The 17967-nt window shown below is 38.5% G+C and overlaps 1 long non-coding RNA gene across 1 annotated transcript in view; it reads left to right on the top strand.

The window, feature by feature from the left end:
• The window catches only part of LOC127585489 (uncharacterized), a 125186-nt gene extending 107634 nt beyond the window's left edge, over window positions 1-17552 (top strand). Inside the window, exons 2-4 of the long non-coding RNA XR_007958513.1 lie at window positions 2126-2180; window positions 7265-7416; window positions 15144-17552. This is a non-coding gene — a long non-coding RNA (uncharacterized LOC127585489). The remainder of the gene's footprint in view (window positions 1-2125; window positions 2181-7264; window positions 7417-15143) is intronic.
• The last annotated feature ends 415 nt before the right edge of the window (window positions 17553-17967 follow it).

Raw genomic sequence — 17967 nt, forward strand, 5'->3', positions numbered from 1 at the left:
TGTAAAGGTCATACTTTAGGAAAGCTCTAAAACCTTAGAAGACGTAGAGAGGAGATTGATCAGGATACTAGCAAAGGTGAGGAACTTCATTTATGAGCAAAGGTTCGGACAGTTCTACTTGCAACAAAAATGGCTAACAGATGACCTAATGGATGCTTTCAAAAGGTTGAAAAGTTTTAACAAAAGTAGACAGAGGAAAATTATTCCCTCTTGTGTGTTGGCAAGTAATTATGGATTTTAAATTGACAGCAAAGGACAAAGAGAAGAATGGGGAGAATTCTTGCCACACAGAGAAATGTTAGGATCTGAAGCATCCATCTGAAATGGTGATGCAAAAGACTGCAGATGCTGGAATCTGGAACAACACACAAAGGAGCTGGAGGAACTCGGTGGTCAGGCAGCAAACAGTTGACGTTTTGGATTGAAACCCTTCATCTGGACTGGCCAGGTGAGATCCGAAATGTCAGCTGTCCATTTCCTTCCATAGAAACTGCCTGACACACTAAGTTCTTCCAGCTCCTTTGTGTGTTGCTATCATATATGGTGGTGGAAACTAATTCCATACAAAATTTTAAAAGGGACTTGGGCAGATAAGACTGGAGATTGCAGTCAAAATGTGTAGGTTTCAAATTCAATATGAGCTCTCTTTCAATGACTTAGCGTAGGAATGACCAGTTGATTGGCCCCCCTTCTAGATGTTGCCTGACCTGCTAAGTGTTTCCAGTGTTTTCAGTTTTCCTTTTAAATTCCCAGCATTTGCAAGTTTTTTCATGTTAATTCCCCTGTTGGTCTTTGGGTTTCTATGATGCTCAGGGCATTTGTGAGAGGACAATCATACTTTTTCAAGTAATGAATCTATCTGCAGCTCTGGGATTGGCCCAGCTTGTTGTATTAACTCTTCCACATCACTTTCAGCTAATTGCCATGTCATGTTATTGTGTCTTCTGTTGTGTTTCTGCTACAAAGAGACTTCTTAGAGCACAAAATTAGACTATACGACAAATGTAGACCTTTAGATCAGACAAAGTGCTGCATGAAATTTTGTTTGCATGTCATTATTATAATTGCATGTACCAAATTGAATCTGTGTTCCATGAATGGAGCAGAAATATGTGAGTGAAGTGAGTACAATTCTGAGGGAAGTTGTCATCTCTTAGTTCACCAAGGCAATGTTCCTGGATGATCCAAGGGACAGGATTGGCATAACTTATCCTTATCCTGCCCCTGCAACAATAACATCACACCAATATTCACATCAAAAGATATGAGATAGCAATTAAATTTAGAAAGTATGCATAATTTTTAATCTCTGTAAACCAGTGGTAATAAGACTTACTCGCCATTAGGATATGAAGAAAATGAATAATAATATCCAACATAGTTGACATGGCTGGAGGGAAGCAAGCCCATGGCTTATGTAGCAATACAATGGTTATGACAAAAAAATCAAGTTGAAAAGAAAATGAAATTCTAGAAAATATAAAACAATATTTCATTAATAAATACCACCAGCATAAATCTAAAAGGATGTATTGTTGAACTTGGCAGAAACAAAATAAGTGAAGCAAGGAGAAAATTTGAAACAATTTTGAGATAGAGGTGATCTCAAACATGAGATAAAAGTTTTGTGTATTTGATGGATGATGTATCCATTTCACTAGGGGTATGATGATTACATCAAACAATAATAAAAAAGTGATCCCACCAGTAACAACGTATTTCAATGTACTTCATATACTTAATACTAAGCAGTGACAATAATGTATAGTATAGAAATACTCTGAAATAATTAAATACAGGTGAGATAATAATGTTTAACTTTATCATAGTGTTAAGTAATGCATGAAGGCATGTGACAATAATCTGCCAAATTTACCACATAAAAGTTAAAGACATAAATTGTACCTTAAAGTAAGTTTTATTCCTATTTGGGACAATCCAGCCTTTAAGCATTGTTTCTGAATGGTGTTTGCAAACCTGGTGAAAACTTGAACAAATTAGAAAACTGTACTATTTGCTTGTAATTTACAAAATCTGTAACTTCAATTGCATTCATCCAATCTATGTTGGCAAATCAGTGAACCACAGGAAAACATCATTAATGTTTATATGTGTTTTTTTAAAGGAGGTTCCAATGATCTTCTGCTGAGGTTATAGTGAAATGTCAGTTCCCCTGAATGGTAGGTAAATGTCATAGTCAATACTACAAAGTCTGATATTCATCTATTGACACCATAAGTGTGTATCCAGGGTACTCGGAGCATGGCAGCAGGAGTAGGCTATTTAGCCCTTTGAACTATTTTAATTGTTTATTTTTATCAATATCATAGTTGATCTTAAGGAAACATGTGCCACATTCCAAGGTTGCCAAGGTGTGGTGTCCATAAATTTTCACAGTACTCCAGGTGAAAAATAGCCTCAAGTTTGTGTACAGAACATAATTTCCACCCACTTATACTCCTGTTTGCTGAAGCCCACCATTTCATTAGCCTTTTTGATTACTTTCTGCAACTATTTGTGACATTTTAATGATATAGGTAGACAGATTGCACTGGCAACAGGGCTCCAGTGAGTTTAAAGGAAGCATGGAAAACAGAACCTTTTGTGCCAGATGTTGAAACATCGAGATTTCCAAACAATTGGAAAGCAGATTATTGGAGTAACTTGCAAGTTGTTACACTTGTGAACTAATCAGGTAATTAATATCCCAAGAGGCACTGGGAGTTTATTAGGAAGTCACTGGCTAACTACGTGGCCATTATTTGCAAACTGAAAATGCTTAATAACAAATAATCTTGTCAAAGATGTTACCACTGGTGACTAAAGAGAGAAGCAAAATAATTCGGAAGTGGATAAATTACTCTATATTGACACTGAAGAATACAAAAAAAATCAAGAATTAATCTCAACAATGAACAGCCTAATCTGACTTGTATGGACTGATATTAACAGTGAACAGCCTAATCTTACTCATTAGATTGATATTAACCGTGAGCAGCTTAACCTCATTAAAGAGTGGTTGGCTTTTATTGGAGTTTTTCTTTTCTTTTTTGGACTTGATCTTCAAAATAAGGAAAAGGTTGAATGATATTGTGTACAAATAGGCTGATGCATTTGAATTAATATCAAAATGCCCCAAAACCTCATGATATTGTTTTCTTATGGACTTGCTGTTATCATTAACATTTTCCAGAGTTCATATAATTGTCTCCGAGTGATTGTAGAAAAGGAAATTGTAAACAGAAATTTCACTTAGGTCGATTTCCCCCCCACAAATTGATGGAAGTAATTGCATTTTATTGGAAGTGCCCACTCTACAATTGTGCTTGTTTTATTAGATAAGATAAGATATCTTTATTAGTCACATGTACATTGAAACACACAGTTAAATGCATCTTTTTGCATAGTGAGTTCTGGGGGCAGCCTGCAAGTGTTGCCACGCTTCCAGCGCCAACATAGCATGCTCACAACTTCCTAACCCATACGTCTTTGGAATGTGGGAGGAAACTGGAGCACCTGGATGAAACCCATGCAGCCACGGGGAGAACGTACAAACTCCTTACAGACAGTGGCCGGAATTGAACCCGGGTCGCTGCAAAACGTTATGCTAACCGCTACACTACTGTGTCTGCTGTAAATTGGTAAATTGTCACATGTACCGAGAGACACTTTGTTTTGCATGCCATCCATACAGATCATTTCATCACACCAATGCATTGGGGGTAGTACAAGGGAAAAACAATAACAGAATGCAGAATAAAATGTTACAGTTACAGAGAAAGTGCAGTGCAGGCAGACAGTAAGGTGCAAGGTCATAAAGAGGCATCAAGAAGTGTAGACAGAGTCCATGGAGGGGAGGCTGGTTTCTGTTATGTGCTGATCTGTGTCCACAACACTGCAGTTTGTTGTGGTCATGTGCAGAGCAGTTGCCATACCAAGCTGTAAATCAAGGTGTAAATCACAGCATACCTGCAAAGAATGGAAATTATCACAATAAGTATTTTATCTTTGGTGACAGCAGACTCAGTTTTATCATTTGATCACTAATTGTTGCACACACACTTCATACCCATTTCATTACTTATGGATATAGTATGCTTTTTAAAGGAACATCTGTTCATGCACTTAAAAAAAATAAAGGAATTGCCACTTTGTATATTTCACAGCCAAGATGCCTGTTGCCTTGAAAAAAATGAATGGAGAAGTTCAAAGTTACTTTGTTGCTTAGAGGCATCTTTAACCACTATTGAAATGAATCGTGTAGAAGCGGGAAGGGTTCTGATGTGTTTCATTTGGCTTCCCATTTATTTTCAGATTTCATTTACAAATTGTCTTATAAATTTCAAACATGCTGGTACTGCTTAGTGAATGGAACTGTAACTGATCAAGACCACAGACCCAACAGTGAACATCTGTGAATTTGAAGGTTGGAGATTGATTGGTGTGATCCTTCGTTATGAGGGTATTTACAGTGCCAAGCATATTTTTAAAAACTTGCCACCATCAATGAAATTAAATTGCTTTGATTTGACTCATGGACAGCATTGTACGACACACAAAATTTGTTACTAGTGGTTCAAACTATATTTATGAAGCAATGGCCAATGCCTTCATTTTTCTCTCTAAAACTGATGTTAGCAGATATTGTTAGAGAAATTCAGGTGCAATCATATTTGAAAGACCTCGCACACACATTGGCTGTCATCACATAAGTTCAAACATGAAGACTTGCAGAATTGCCAAGATGCAGCACAGAAAGAAAGATCAAGTAGCTTTTGATGTGCATGCACCTTGTACCCTATACAACAACCATGCAGGTGGGCAGATTAGATTAATAAACTATTTTACTGGATGTTATGAAAGAGGAATGACGGTATATAATAAATCTATGTTTGAAAGTGGTGTGAAATGAATTCAATGCTTCACTGAAAAGTAATGATGGAAACAATAATGTTCATCATAATGATATGGATGGAACAATCGCAATACCTTAATTAGATTGGATCTGACTGCATATCCAGAGATAGCCTCTTTCATTGCCATCTGTTGATTTAATTGTCATTTTCCTGCTCCCTCTGTCGTCCCTTCTTCCTCTCTCCTCCTGTAGCCCTCCAGGGCCTCAGACAAAGACTGAATCTTCCTGGCTGTGATGTTATGGAGGACAAAGTGCCCAACAGGTCTCTGGAGAGTACTGCAGGGTATTGCCAGAATTTCACTTCCGCTTGGCTCTTTCTTATTAAGATGGGCTGCTGCACTATCCACAGCATAGACTGGAAGTGGGAGCCAAAGAAGAAGAGCATAGCCCTTATCCACCAAGTTCCTGCACTCTGTGCAGAGTGGAGATTGAAATATGGCAGGCCACATAGATTGCCTAAAAATAAACATGAACTCTCCAAATACATGGTATTAGCCATGAGAAATCTTTTCCCATACTTTACATTTGTGGTACGTATAGATTTGCAAATTCTGAAGGGGAGCCAGTTGAGCTACATGAATGCAATCTTCCACTTCATGAATATTTAGCATCCCTTTTCCTTGAATAGAGACCGCAGATGATTTCCCTAATACTGGATGTGCAGTGTGCTGGGAAATTACAGCACAATTCAGTTATCACTCATGCCTGGAGTAATCCAGAGGCTAGGGAATTTGTAGTGATGCTGAACTTGACTTCCACAGGCAGAGCAATCTAGGTATAGATTGGGTTTAGCTCTTCTCAGACAATCATGGATTTCTGTCACTATTGTCCTCATATTGGAGTGCAGAGACCTGGAGAAAGGACAGTGCATCCCTGAACATCTTTGGTGGGTAGGATTTACAAACATAAGCCCCTCTTCTCCACCCTCAGGGTCCTTGTGGACTTTTGTCCTGCTTCCAATATCTACATCAGCCAGACCACTACAGAGGCACTCAAGGCAGAGTTATTAAGTCAAGAAATGGCATCTGACCCAAGTAAGCATTCAAATTTGTGATGGCCTCCTGGTACCCCAGGCAGCTTAGTGAAGCAGACTGGAAAAGTACATGCCGTGTGGCTGAGTGGCCCTTTAACTAATACAGCTGCAGTGAGTGAAGTACTGTAACAATGTGGTTCTCTGTGAGTGAACAACAGTTTTCCCAAATCACAATAATGCAGCCCAATTTCATCTGCCATAAAAGAGCATTGTACAACTGATACATTTCTCAAATGCTATAATTCACATTGATTGAATTTAAACATTAAATCTGAATCACGGAATACAGCACTACACAATCCAATTTCCAGGCAGTTATTCTAATAAACTCAACAATATAAAACTTTTCTGTTCAATACACATGACCCACTTGCTTGTTTTTGGCCACCAGCAATGAACAGTAAACTGAAATTTGAACCCAAACTGACCCATATGAGTCTTATTTGGGTTCATTGGGAGCATATCCAATTTTGGCTCAGTTTAATATTTGTTTAGCTGTACAAGACATTCATATGACTGCACTTGGAGTATTGTGTACAGTTCTGCTCACCTAGCAATAGGAAGGATATCATCAAGGTGGAATAGGTGCAGAAAAGATTCACAAGGATGTTGCCAGGACTGGAGAGCTTGACTTGATAGGGAAAAATTGGATAGGCTGGGACTATTTCCCCTGGAGCATAGGAGGCTGATGGATGACTTTGTTGTGGTATATAAAATCATGAGGGGCATAGATAAGCTGAATAGACAAAGTCTTTTTCCCAGGGTAGGAGAGTCTAAAACTAGAGGGCATTGGTTTAAGATGGGAGGCGACCTGAGGGGCAAGATTTTGACACAGAGGATGGTGGGTATATGCAATGAGCTGCCAGAGGAAGTGGTAGAGGCAGACACAATTACAATGTTTAAAGGACATTTGGACAGGTACATAGATAGGAAAGGTTTAAAGAGATATGGGCCAAACATAGGTGAATGGGATTAGCTCAAGTAGGTATCTTGATAGGCATGGATGGATTGGGCTGAAGGGCCTGTTTCCATGCTGTATAACTCTATGACTTTATAATGATGATTTGGTGGTTCTCAGAAAACCTTAGCACTACCTCAGACTATATATTTTTCTCTCTCTCTCTCAATCGTGAAGCTAGTGTCATTATGTCCACTTTATTATTTATTTTGCACATGTAAGTTATGTATAATTTATGTTAATTTTATTGTAAATTAACATATTTGTCCTCGTCTTGTAATGTACTGTGCTGCTGCTGTTACAAAAAGCTAACTTCTATGGGATTTATACCTTGTGTATGTTTGTCTTTGACAACAAGGAACTTGAACTTGAGGTGTTTCTGAACATTTGTACAGGAGACTTGAGCATTCCATGTCTGAAGAAAAACTTCATTGATTTCTGGAGGTGGTGTCGAATTATGTTTTGAGGTGTACTTCTAGCTTTAACTAAGGAATACCATGCCAAAAAGAGGTAATATGGCTCAAAAATCTACTTTGGTTATGTCACATACAATCGATAACTCCTGATAAGTCCTGAGCAAACAAGCTAGAGAAGCAATGTTACTAGAATGGAAATGTTAAGCTACCTTTTCCTATTTCTAATAAGCCAGTAAAATCAAAACAAAATGTCAACAGTAAAGAATTCAACAGCATTACTCACCCTGTTTATTCAAACCTGAGTGCTAGATAATTGTAGGAATAAGAAATAGTTAACCTACTTTTGAAGAAACTGCTTGTGTTGAAAGCTTCTTTCTGTACAACCGATAAATTGATCATTTTTCTTAATGCATATTCTCATTTTAGTATTTTAGTACCAGATCTTTTTAAAGCCTTAGGTTGTCAGGTATAGCCTATTACAATAGAAAGCAATTGCTTTAAGTCAATGCAGTTGTCTCCAAGATTCAAATTTACCAAGTCATCTTATTATCTGTGTTAAGGTCTTGCTTTCTCCTCCTCTTCAAATGTTCCCACCTGGAACAAGACCCTGTAACTTATTTCACTCATGGATTTTGAGAAATTTTGCTGCTATAATATCCAGTTTGGTAATTCCTTGTATGAACTAGAGAAGGAGACTTTTAAATTCTGTGGTCCTATTTTATTAGGACCAGATGCTGGGCTTTGGTTGATTGTTGATTTTACAATGAGATGTTCAATATCTTTCAGTCCAGCTGAAGGGTCTTGACCTGAAACGTCGATTGTCCATCTCCCTCCACAAATGCTGCCTGACCTGCTGAGTTCCTCCAGCAGTTTGCTTTTTGCTCCAGATTCCAGCATCTGCAGTCTCTTGTGTCTCCTGTTCAATATCTTTGTCTTGTTTATATATAACTCCATCCTTCTTAAGTGGAAACATTTAAAAAAATCAATACATACATTTGTTTTTTTTATTACCAGTTGCAGGGACCTAATTGAAAATGTTTCAGTTTGGAGCTGATTTTGGATATATTATGCCCGGCCTTCTGCAAGTTTTTGTTGCTTGATTTTCCCATTTATTAAATTGTGGTTGGTAATTGATCCTGCCTTTAATGAAAAAGGGACTATGAGCTCAAGTCCATCCAGAACTACTTGGACTGGAGTTTACTCACTGTTGCGCTTGGCTTGAGCCCAGTTGACAGCAAGAGCCTAGAAATTATTGGAAGGCAATTCCTTAGTCATGTGCGCTGAGAGAGCAAGACCACAACTGAAGCAGAGGGAGTGAAGAACTGGGAAAGGAAGTCTTATGCCAGTTTCTTTTCAAAGCTGCAATTGTACCTATTTCCTGAGCTTGAAGGCAATAAGGAATGTACAATTAAATGAACACTATGCACAACTTATATGTTTCTATACAACATTACGTAAAAATCCTAGGTTTGTTTTTTTTAATCATCTCAGAATACAGCAAGGGAGTACAAAAATATTAATAGCTTTTAGAATGTTATTTTTGTGGTTTAAAGTGTTTTCAGTGTTTTTTGTAAGACTTTTCCATATTTTTAAATGTTATTTCTTTTTGGCTATTATGTTTTTTCCTCAATCTTTGAGTGCACCACAATTTTACAGTACATGTGCCTTAAAATGAAAAGAAGCATTATACAGTGATCAGCCAGCACCAGATCAGTTAGCATATGTATCAGGCTATGGTGCGGCAGGGTAAGATCTCCACTATGAACTCCTATAATGTGGGCAAAGCTTTACCAGCAATTGGCAAGATCAACATTTCCTTCAGTTGTTATTCATATGACTCATTCCCAAACAGCTTTTAAATGTCAGGTACTGTGCTGTTGCAAATGTGTCATAAAGGTGACTGATGCATTTGTCATTATGGCCCACGTTATTACCACCTTCCCCACTGAGCAACATAACTTGCAATCCTAAAGCTTGTGCTTAAGAGTGCACTTCCGAAGGTTTAGTAGGGTACTGATTGCAGCCATGAGTCCAACCGAAAGCCCTTGGAAAATATGAGCGCACTGCATCATAACTATGTGTTTTAATGAATTGCCCCTACCAATTTTTTTACATTATGCTAAACAACTGATTTAACATGGAAGCTTCCACTAAACACCACACTTCACCAGAAATTGTCCAAATGAACACAAAGGTCACAGAATTTAAGTTGATATTATGTCCAACATTAATTGAACTTCAACGGCCTAGGAAGTTTTCTGTGCTTTGTTAATCAATTCTGCTGTGTGATTCTGGACAAATCTTGCAGTTTGCAAAATTCCTGGACACACTAGCGCATATTCAAAGTTTGGCACGTAAGATGTGCATGGAGTCACGCTATCCATTGTGCAGCATCTATCTGGAGTTTTGGCAACTGACATTGTGTTATGTTCTTCTCTTAGAAAGTTCAATAGCCACAGAAAGAACAGTCTTTTTGTGGCACTCTATTCAGCTGTACTATTTACCAAGAATCTTACTCCTGCAGCGCACTTTGGGGGTAGCTGGGACTTGAGAGGCTCCTACACACTGTCAGACTGACTTTGGGCAAGGTACATTTGACTGCCATCTCTCTACTTTATTACATCAATGTTTCAGTGGTTGCATTGCTGGGAACACTGGAGCAACTTAGGAGGCATCAAAAGCAGGGTAGACATGCCCAAGACCCCGTAAGAGAAGGGCTCATTTACACAGAACTAGTCCCCTCAGAGTGTTCATGTTTCTAGTTCTCTCCAGAGCAATGTATTCAGGGATTAAGGTTTCCTCAGTCAGTGGTCAAGAGGTTTATGAACTTCTGCAGTCAGAAATGCAGCTGTGCACCTGCATCTGGATAGCTCAGCCCACTATCATCATTCACCTCCTGGCTAATCTATACCATATATTCCAGTTTACTGCACACCACAACATTAAGGGATAACTGATGCTGTACTCCAAGGAAAGGGACTGTCTCCTTTTATGAAGCAAAGACCTATTAGGCTGCATGAACATACTGATTAGGGAGGATTGCAGGCCTCTTGAATGCTCAGGAATTGATGAGTTGCATTCATGGTGGTTCAGAACTCAGTCCCCTATATGAATCACCAGTGCTATCACTCCTTGGATCCACAACTTAAGATAAAATATCTTTATTTGTCACATGTACATTGAAACACACAGTGAAATGCATTATTTTGCGTAGAGTGTTCTGGGTGCAGCCCGCAAGTGTCACCACGCTTCCGGCACCAACATAGCATGTCCACAACTTCCTAACCCGTACGCCTTTGGAATGTGGGAGGAAACTGGAGCACCTGGATGAAACCCATGCAGCCACGGGGAGAATGTACAAACTCCTTACAGACAGCAGCCGGAATTGAACTTGGGTCAATGGCACTGTAATAACGTTACGCTAACTGCTGCATGACCGTGCCTGCCCTTGTGTGTGACTATTCAAAGAAAATTCTCACAGTCAATGCCATGTATTCAGTGAGTTTTTATATTTATTTTTTATTTTGAGCAGTTGGTATAGCTGGACCATACTTCCACTGTAGCTTTACACAGAGGGCAAAATCTTGGGACATAAAGGCTTTCCTCTCTTTCCATGGCTTCTAACTCCTGCCTAGTACAGCTGAGTACCTTTAATGGTAATTACCATAGGACTATGAGGAGCCCAGTCAACAAGGCCATTGAGGTTTTCAGATTATGATTCCAGTGCTTGCACCACTCTAGGCAAACCTGCAATACTTTAGTTTCACAATTAGCATTACTGATAGTAGTATTAACTACTTAGCTGAATTTAAATTTCTCAGGTTCATGCGTGGCATTTGAAACAAGACTGTCAGGTTATTACTCTTGGCCTCTGAATTACTTGCTTCATTAAAGCATAAATTTAATATTTTCCTTGTTGCATTCAGTCCCCTGCAGTCTCTATCTTTGTAACCTCCTGGAGCAATCCAACCTTTTGAGAACTCTGCCTACCTCCAATTTGAGCTTCATGCACATCCCACCTTGCTGTGTGTTCAGCTGTCCAAATCCCAAGTTTAGGAATTCCCCTATTAAATCTTAAATTATCTCTCTCCATTTAAAACGTTACTTAAAACCATGCTTTTGATCATCTTTCTTAATGTCTTCTACTTTGGCTCAGTATCAATATCTTTGATTGATTATGCTCCTTGGGAGGTTTTACTACATGAAGGGTGCTATATAAATGAAAATTGTTGCTCTTAGTTATTAAGATACTTTTTGTTTCTTTTCAGTAATTTACATTGATCATTTTAGGAAGGAATACTCAGGCTGTTGCTACTAAAAGAATTATTTGTCTGTCACTGCTTTTTACCAGTTTTGCACACCTTTTGCACATTCTTTCATAACATTTAATGCACAGAAGAAAAATATGGCCCTTGGTAGTAAATATTTGATGGAATTCAGAATGGAGCCATTTGGATGAGGGTTGTGTGACAGTTAAGATATAAACTTGGGATGGTTTACTACCTGAGGGGAGATTAATCTTGTCTAACAATGGTAATATGAGATTGCTAAATGATGCTGGTTTGAGACTGCTGAACAGAGTATTATATCTGATCTTAGATGAAATGAATTTGGCTTCAGCCTGTAACACTGGTGATGGAATGACAGAATTTGTCATATGAAACTTTAATGAGTCTTGAGACAGTTTCCTTATGTTCATCAATGTATAACTTTATGAATTGGACACAATTTTACAAACTATTGCCAAAAAACCATAGCTGATTAGTAATTCTGTTCTTTTCTATTTACCTGACAATAAGAATGTCTATTCCACAATGTTTACAGTGCAGTCTTGGACATTGGAAATACCACAATGAACAGCTTCCATCTGAATGACTGTCTCTCTCAGAAACAATTGGTACTCATGAAAGAAGTGGAAAAGGTAGTAATTTCCTGATAATGATAGTGTACAGGTTAATGTTTATATATGGCTTCTTTGTGGTTAAACTGAATTCTGCTGGAAAACCTCTGCTGTGATTATATGATCACCCTCAGCCAGTTGGGACAGTGCAGAGCGTACACAAAATACAAGCTCCCCCCTCATCATTATGAGAGTAGTATCCAGTCAATGCCAGCCCATGCTTTTACTGACTTTAGTGCACATCCACAGGGCCCAACTTTGTAATTAGTTAATGCCAGTGTAAGATTATAGTCATGCTGGAAGGAGAGATGTTTTGAGACTGTACCCAATGAAGGAAGTTCAATTGCAGGGAATGGGCAAGAGGGGGTACCCTGATCTTCAGATGAGGCCTTGGAGGCTTTGGTTAATGGCGTGGAGAGATCTTCTACCCACAGGGATATAACCCAGCTCACAAGGGTATTGATAACCCTGTACGCATGGGAGGAGGTTATGTTCAAGTTCAATCAACTACCACTGATTTAAGTGTGTAGCATTAACTTGAAACTTCCACTCAGCCTTCTGCCTTTTCTCTTTCAATAGTTATTATTTCCCATCTGATCAAGTGCTGACCAAGCAACAAGATAGTGAAGAAATGCACCAAGTTGTTGAGTTACAAATGTAAATGGCTTCTTTTAATTATTGTGTAGTTGCAATAACTGAAGTGTGGCTCAAAAGAGGTACAGCCTAGACACATAATATTCAAATATGGAGGGTGTTCAGAAAAACAGAGAAGGAAAACAGTACTAATTAAGGAAAACATTTTAGTGTTGGAGGGAAAGAACATCCTTGAGATGTTGAAGCATTTGCTTAGAAGATAGAGCAATCATGCTCTTGGGGTATTTTCAGGGCAGCAAATAGAAGGATAGAAGAGGAGAATATACAAGTAGCCTTGCGTGGTGATATTAGGGAATTTCAAATACACCAATATTGATTAAGTTAAGGTTCGAGCAGAGAACCTAGGAAGAGAGAACTTCCTGAAAATTATTCAGGAGAACTTCCTTGATGGCTATCAACTGGATCTGATTCTGAGCAATGAGGTAGGCTGCCAGACCAAGTGTCAGTGGGACAATACTTAAGAGCAATGCCCATCAGATGGTAGGGCTTAGATTAATTATGAAGAAGGGCAAAGGGAAATCCAAAGAGAAACATCTAAATTGGAGGGGGGCTAAGTTCAATAGGATGAGAAGGGACTAGGCCAGGATAAAGCAGAACCAAAATATGTTTTGTTTTAATTTTATCCACCAATGTGTGATTTTCAAACAGCAAATGCTACAACTTTCTGCTAGGTCAATCCCCAAATGGATGAAAGATAAGGGAACCAAACCAGAACTGTCCAGATAAAAAAGGAGATACAGAAGATGATGATAGAAGAAAAGTATCAAGTGAATAACTTCAGTGAGAACCAGGCTGGATATAGTAAGCTGAGAGAGGAAATGTGAAGAAAAATAAGTTAAGCAAAGAGATACTGTATTATGAGAAGAGAATGTCAGTTTAAAAAACTAAGGGAACCCTGAAGTCCTTTGTCAGCATGCAAGTAGGAGGCAAATAGTAAAGAGGAGAGCTGGGACCAAAGAGGAAAAAAATACTTGATATATACATGGAGATAGATGCTACTTATAGAAAATAATATAAATGCTTTACCAAAATCTCAGCAGAAAGAGGAGTAGCAGAAATGATAGATGAGGTGAAAGTTGATAAGGAGGATGTACTAAAATGGTTGGCTATGCTCAAGGTAAACAAGTCATCAGGTATGGATGTGATCCATTCTAGGTTGCTGAGAGAAGCTGGAGCGAAAGTTGTAGAAGGGCTTATTATAATCTTCCTGCCCTTCTTCACTATGCCACAGGTGGGAATTTGACAAATGTAACACCTTTGTTCAAAAAGGGATGTAAAGACATTTCAGACAACTCCAGGCCTGTCAGTTCAACCTTGGTTGTGAGGAAGTCTTTGTAAGTAGAAATAAGGGAAAACATTAATTGGTACATAGAGAAGTTTGAATTAATAAAGGAGAGCCAGCATGGATTTGTTAAAAGCTAATTATGTTTGCATAACCTGAATTTTTTGATGGGATAACAGGGAAGGTTGATGAAGGGAATGCAGCAGATATTGTCTACATTAATTTTTTTGGTGATGCATATAGATTGATGATAGAATGCACTTAAGAGCAATCTCTAATGCTGAAAGACCTGATCTGAATTTCCGTTAACTTCCTTTTGATTTTACTTCAACTTCCTTTTGATTTTACTTCAGCTTTCCCACAGTAGAGGTTTTGCTTCAAATCACTTCTAAATTTAACATTGGTTCACCAATATTGTTACAATATATTACAAATGAAAAATACTTTTTAATCTTAACCTTGTATTCAAGACTTGGTTAAAATACTACAATTCAAATTACTATTTTGTTCTTTTAATGCACTTTTCTCATTGTTACATTCAGACTCAAGAAGTGACTGAACCTGTGCTGCAGTTGTTTATGTTTTGGGTTCCAGGGACCAGGATTAATAACTAGCCCAATGACTGTGGTATTCTTATATTATTTAACAATCTATATGTATTAAAAGATTTGTTGTGAAGTTATAATAAAGTATAGCTTTGGAATTGGGCCAAAGTAGACTAACAAAAAAGATACTGCTTCTTCAAAAATTCAGAAATGAATTGCAATGCATGGTAACATACTGTACGTCAACTGACAGGTGTGCAAACATGGATTAGAAATGCTCAGCTCCTTAAACCTAGGAAAAAATCCATTACTCAGGAATGAATTCTTACAAAATTCTCAGTTATGTTTATTTTCAAAACAAACATTCAGACAGATTGTGACTTCTTAAAACAGATGGCAAAAGCTACAGTTTTAACATTGCTTCTCTGTTTTTCTTTCAGTTGACACATGGATATTTTCATAGAAAGCTGATGTTTAATACAAATGTTCCATCACTGGGTTGGTTCAACTATGGTTAATGAAGACACACTGCTTTCTGTGTTAATTTGCAAACACTCGTTTGACCTAAGGAAGGTGCCAAAATAAATCTCAGGTCTGATCCTTGACTGCTGAGAATTTCATAACCACTGCTTTCTCAGTTATTTATTCAGGCTCAATGCCAAGAAATGGAAAGGCATTGTTTGAGGTTTGGTGCTAAATGCTACTAATGAAAAATTATGGCTTTAATTCATTCATAACTAATCATACACCTGATAGACTCTGCAACTGTTTTTTCAGCTGGACAATTTTCTGGGGATGTACAATTATGAAATCAGTAAGGTTGGCGGTTTCCCTCCACTGCCTCATTTAACTCTTTGACACAAAACCAGTCACACCGAGCCCAATGTAGTTCCCTCATTTCTATTGATCCACCTCCAGTTCAGCCTCATATAATTGCATGTAGCCCTCTATTGTTGAAAGTTAATCCACAATTTAGAGCATACTTATTCCAGACTTATGACTTGATGCAACATAGAAGTTGAAGTATTAGTGTTAAAATTTCATCTCACCCTCCATTAACCCAAAGGAAATATATGTAGCCTCTAGTCTCAACAGGAGAATGATTTTTATTATATTACTACATCTAGTGCATTATTGCCTGAAACAAAAACAATGGATTAAGCTAAATTTTGCATCATCTCCCTCTTTCATCATCCACTAAAGACTTTTCTAAATGCATGGCATCCTGGTGATCCTGCTTAATGCAGCTCTGGATCCAGCAGAGCTAGGAAAAATACCATCATGACCATTTCCTGTAGAAAATCCAAATGTACTTTTGTTTTTGAGTATAATTCCCAGACACACAAGAAATGCACCTTCAATGTTGTGCCATTATGTTCAGTTCATGTTATGCAACTGCCAACTCACATCACTACTGCTAATGCCCAAACCCTTATCCCAATCCTCTTACACACTAACTCATATACACATACACACTCTCTCTCTCATACACACACTCACTCAAACACACACACAAACTCTCTCTCACTCCCCTACAGACACACACACACACACACACACACACACACACACACACACACACTTATTGGGAATACATGCAAATTAAGTTGGAAAGCTTGTTTTTACATGTCATGTTAGAGGTGTCCTTGAGATGTCAGCTTTATTGAATCTGTTCCTGGTTTACTAGCTTGGGATATACTTATAAGTTCCTGGTCAATAGCCAAATATTTGGTGTGTCATGCTTTGTGGTGCGTTTACACTTGCAGCCAATGTTCACCACAGTGAAAATGTAACCAATGGCAGTTAATGCCCTACACCCCCAGCTCTCCTGCTGTTGCCACTTTACATATGAGGATAGACATTAACTGCAGCACCAGTTGATGCATTGATCTTACTTTTAGCATAAGCTGACTTCCTGCACCTTCATTTTCTGCCACTTGAAGAGTAAGTTAGAACGTTACCACGCCCCAATGTTTTCCGAGGTAGAGGAATTACAGGGTTAGCTAAGGGTTTCTTCTTTCCTGACTCGAGCCCTGGTCTGCCTCACAAGTCTTAAGTAACGCATATTGCAGTGGTTTTCAACATTTTTCATGCTGCGGCCCCCCAGGACATGTCCTTGTTAGATGGCGGACCCCCAAAGCCCACAAAATCAAACAATCGATGATTCGTGCATACAACACTTAAATTACTGCACATAGGCCCTATTGAAATAGTGACTATTTCAATCACCGATAATTACCAGCAGTGTCTTTCAGTGTTCAGTTCAATGTGAAGGTTGTGCCTGTTTTGTACTGCAGAGTTTGTCCAAACGTGGTGGTATGTGCGACAAACATACGCGTATGTCATCCTCAATATTCAGTCTTGATCTGTATTTGGTTTTCATGGCAGTGACTGCAGAAAATGCTATTTTGCACAATTAAGTGGTTGCAAATGGTAACAGAACATTGATGGCTTTGCCGGACAGCAGTGGAAACTTCTGGGGACATGCTATCCAGAATGACAACAGTGACATTCGGTTGAACTGCAAGCGCAAAGTCCTGTCAGATGACAGTTCAGCCAATTCTTCTTGTTCACGTCCAGTTAAATCAGTAAGCATGCATTCAAACAGATTTCGAATCCAATCAAACATGCTCGTGTCATCGTCACTGAAATACTCATGGAAATAATATGACAACTTTGAATATGGTTCAAAACGGTGCTCGCAATGGACTCTGTCTTAGTCTCGTTTACCGTCAGAAAGTCAGCCAGCAACGGAAACATATCATAGATGCCTTGCTCGCATCTTCCCTTCCAGATAAGGAGTTTTTTCTGGAAGGCATTGATTTTGTCATGCGTTTTCAGAACATTTGAGCCAGGTCCTTGCAATGACAAATTTAAGCTATTCAAAATGTTGAAAATATGTGCAAGATAAGCTAATCTGGTAACCCACGTCTCATCTGTCAAGAACTATGCCAATGATCCATTATGCTCATTTAGAAAAACGAGCAGTTCATCTCGCAGTTCACATACACGCTGCACAACGCGGCCTCGTGACAGCCATCTGACTTCAGTATGTAGCAACAAATGTTTATGCTCAGCTTCCATTTCACGGCATACGTTTTCAAACAAATGATGATTGAGCGGCCTGGCTTTGATAAAGTTAACGATTTTAATGCATGTGGAAAACACATCCGCAAGATTTTCATCCATATCCTTTGCAGCCAAAGCCTCACGGTGAATCATGCAGTGAGTTGCTGCTACATGTGGAGCTACTTCTTTCACTCG

Source organism: Pristis pectinata, chromosome 2, assembly GCF_009764475.1.
Source record: "Pristis pectinata isolate sPriPec2 chromosome 2, sPriPec2.1.pri, whole genome shotgun sequence".
NCBI classification, from domain to species: Eukaryota; Metazoa; Chordata; class Chondrichthyes; order Rhinopristiformes; family Pristidae; genus Pristis; species Pristis pectinata.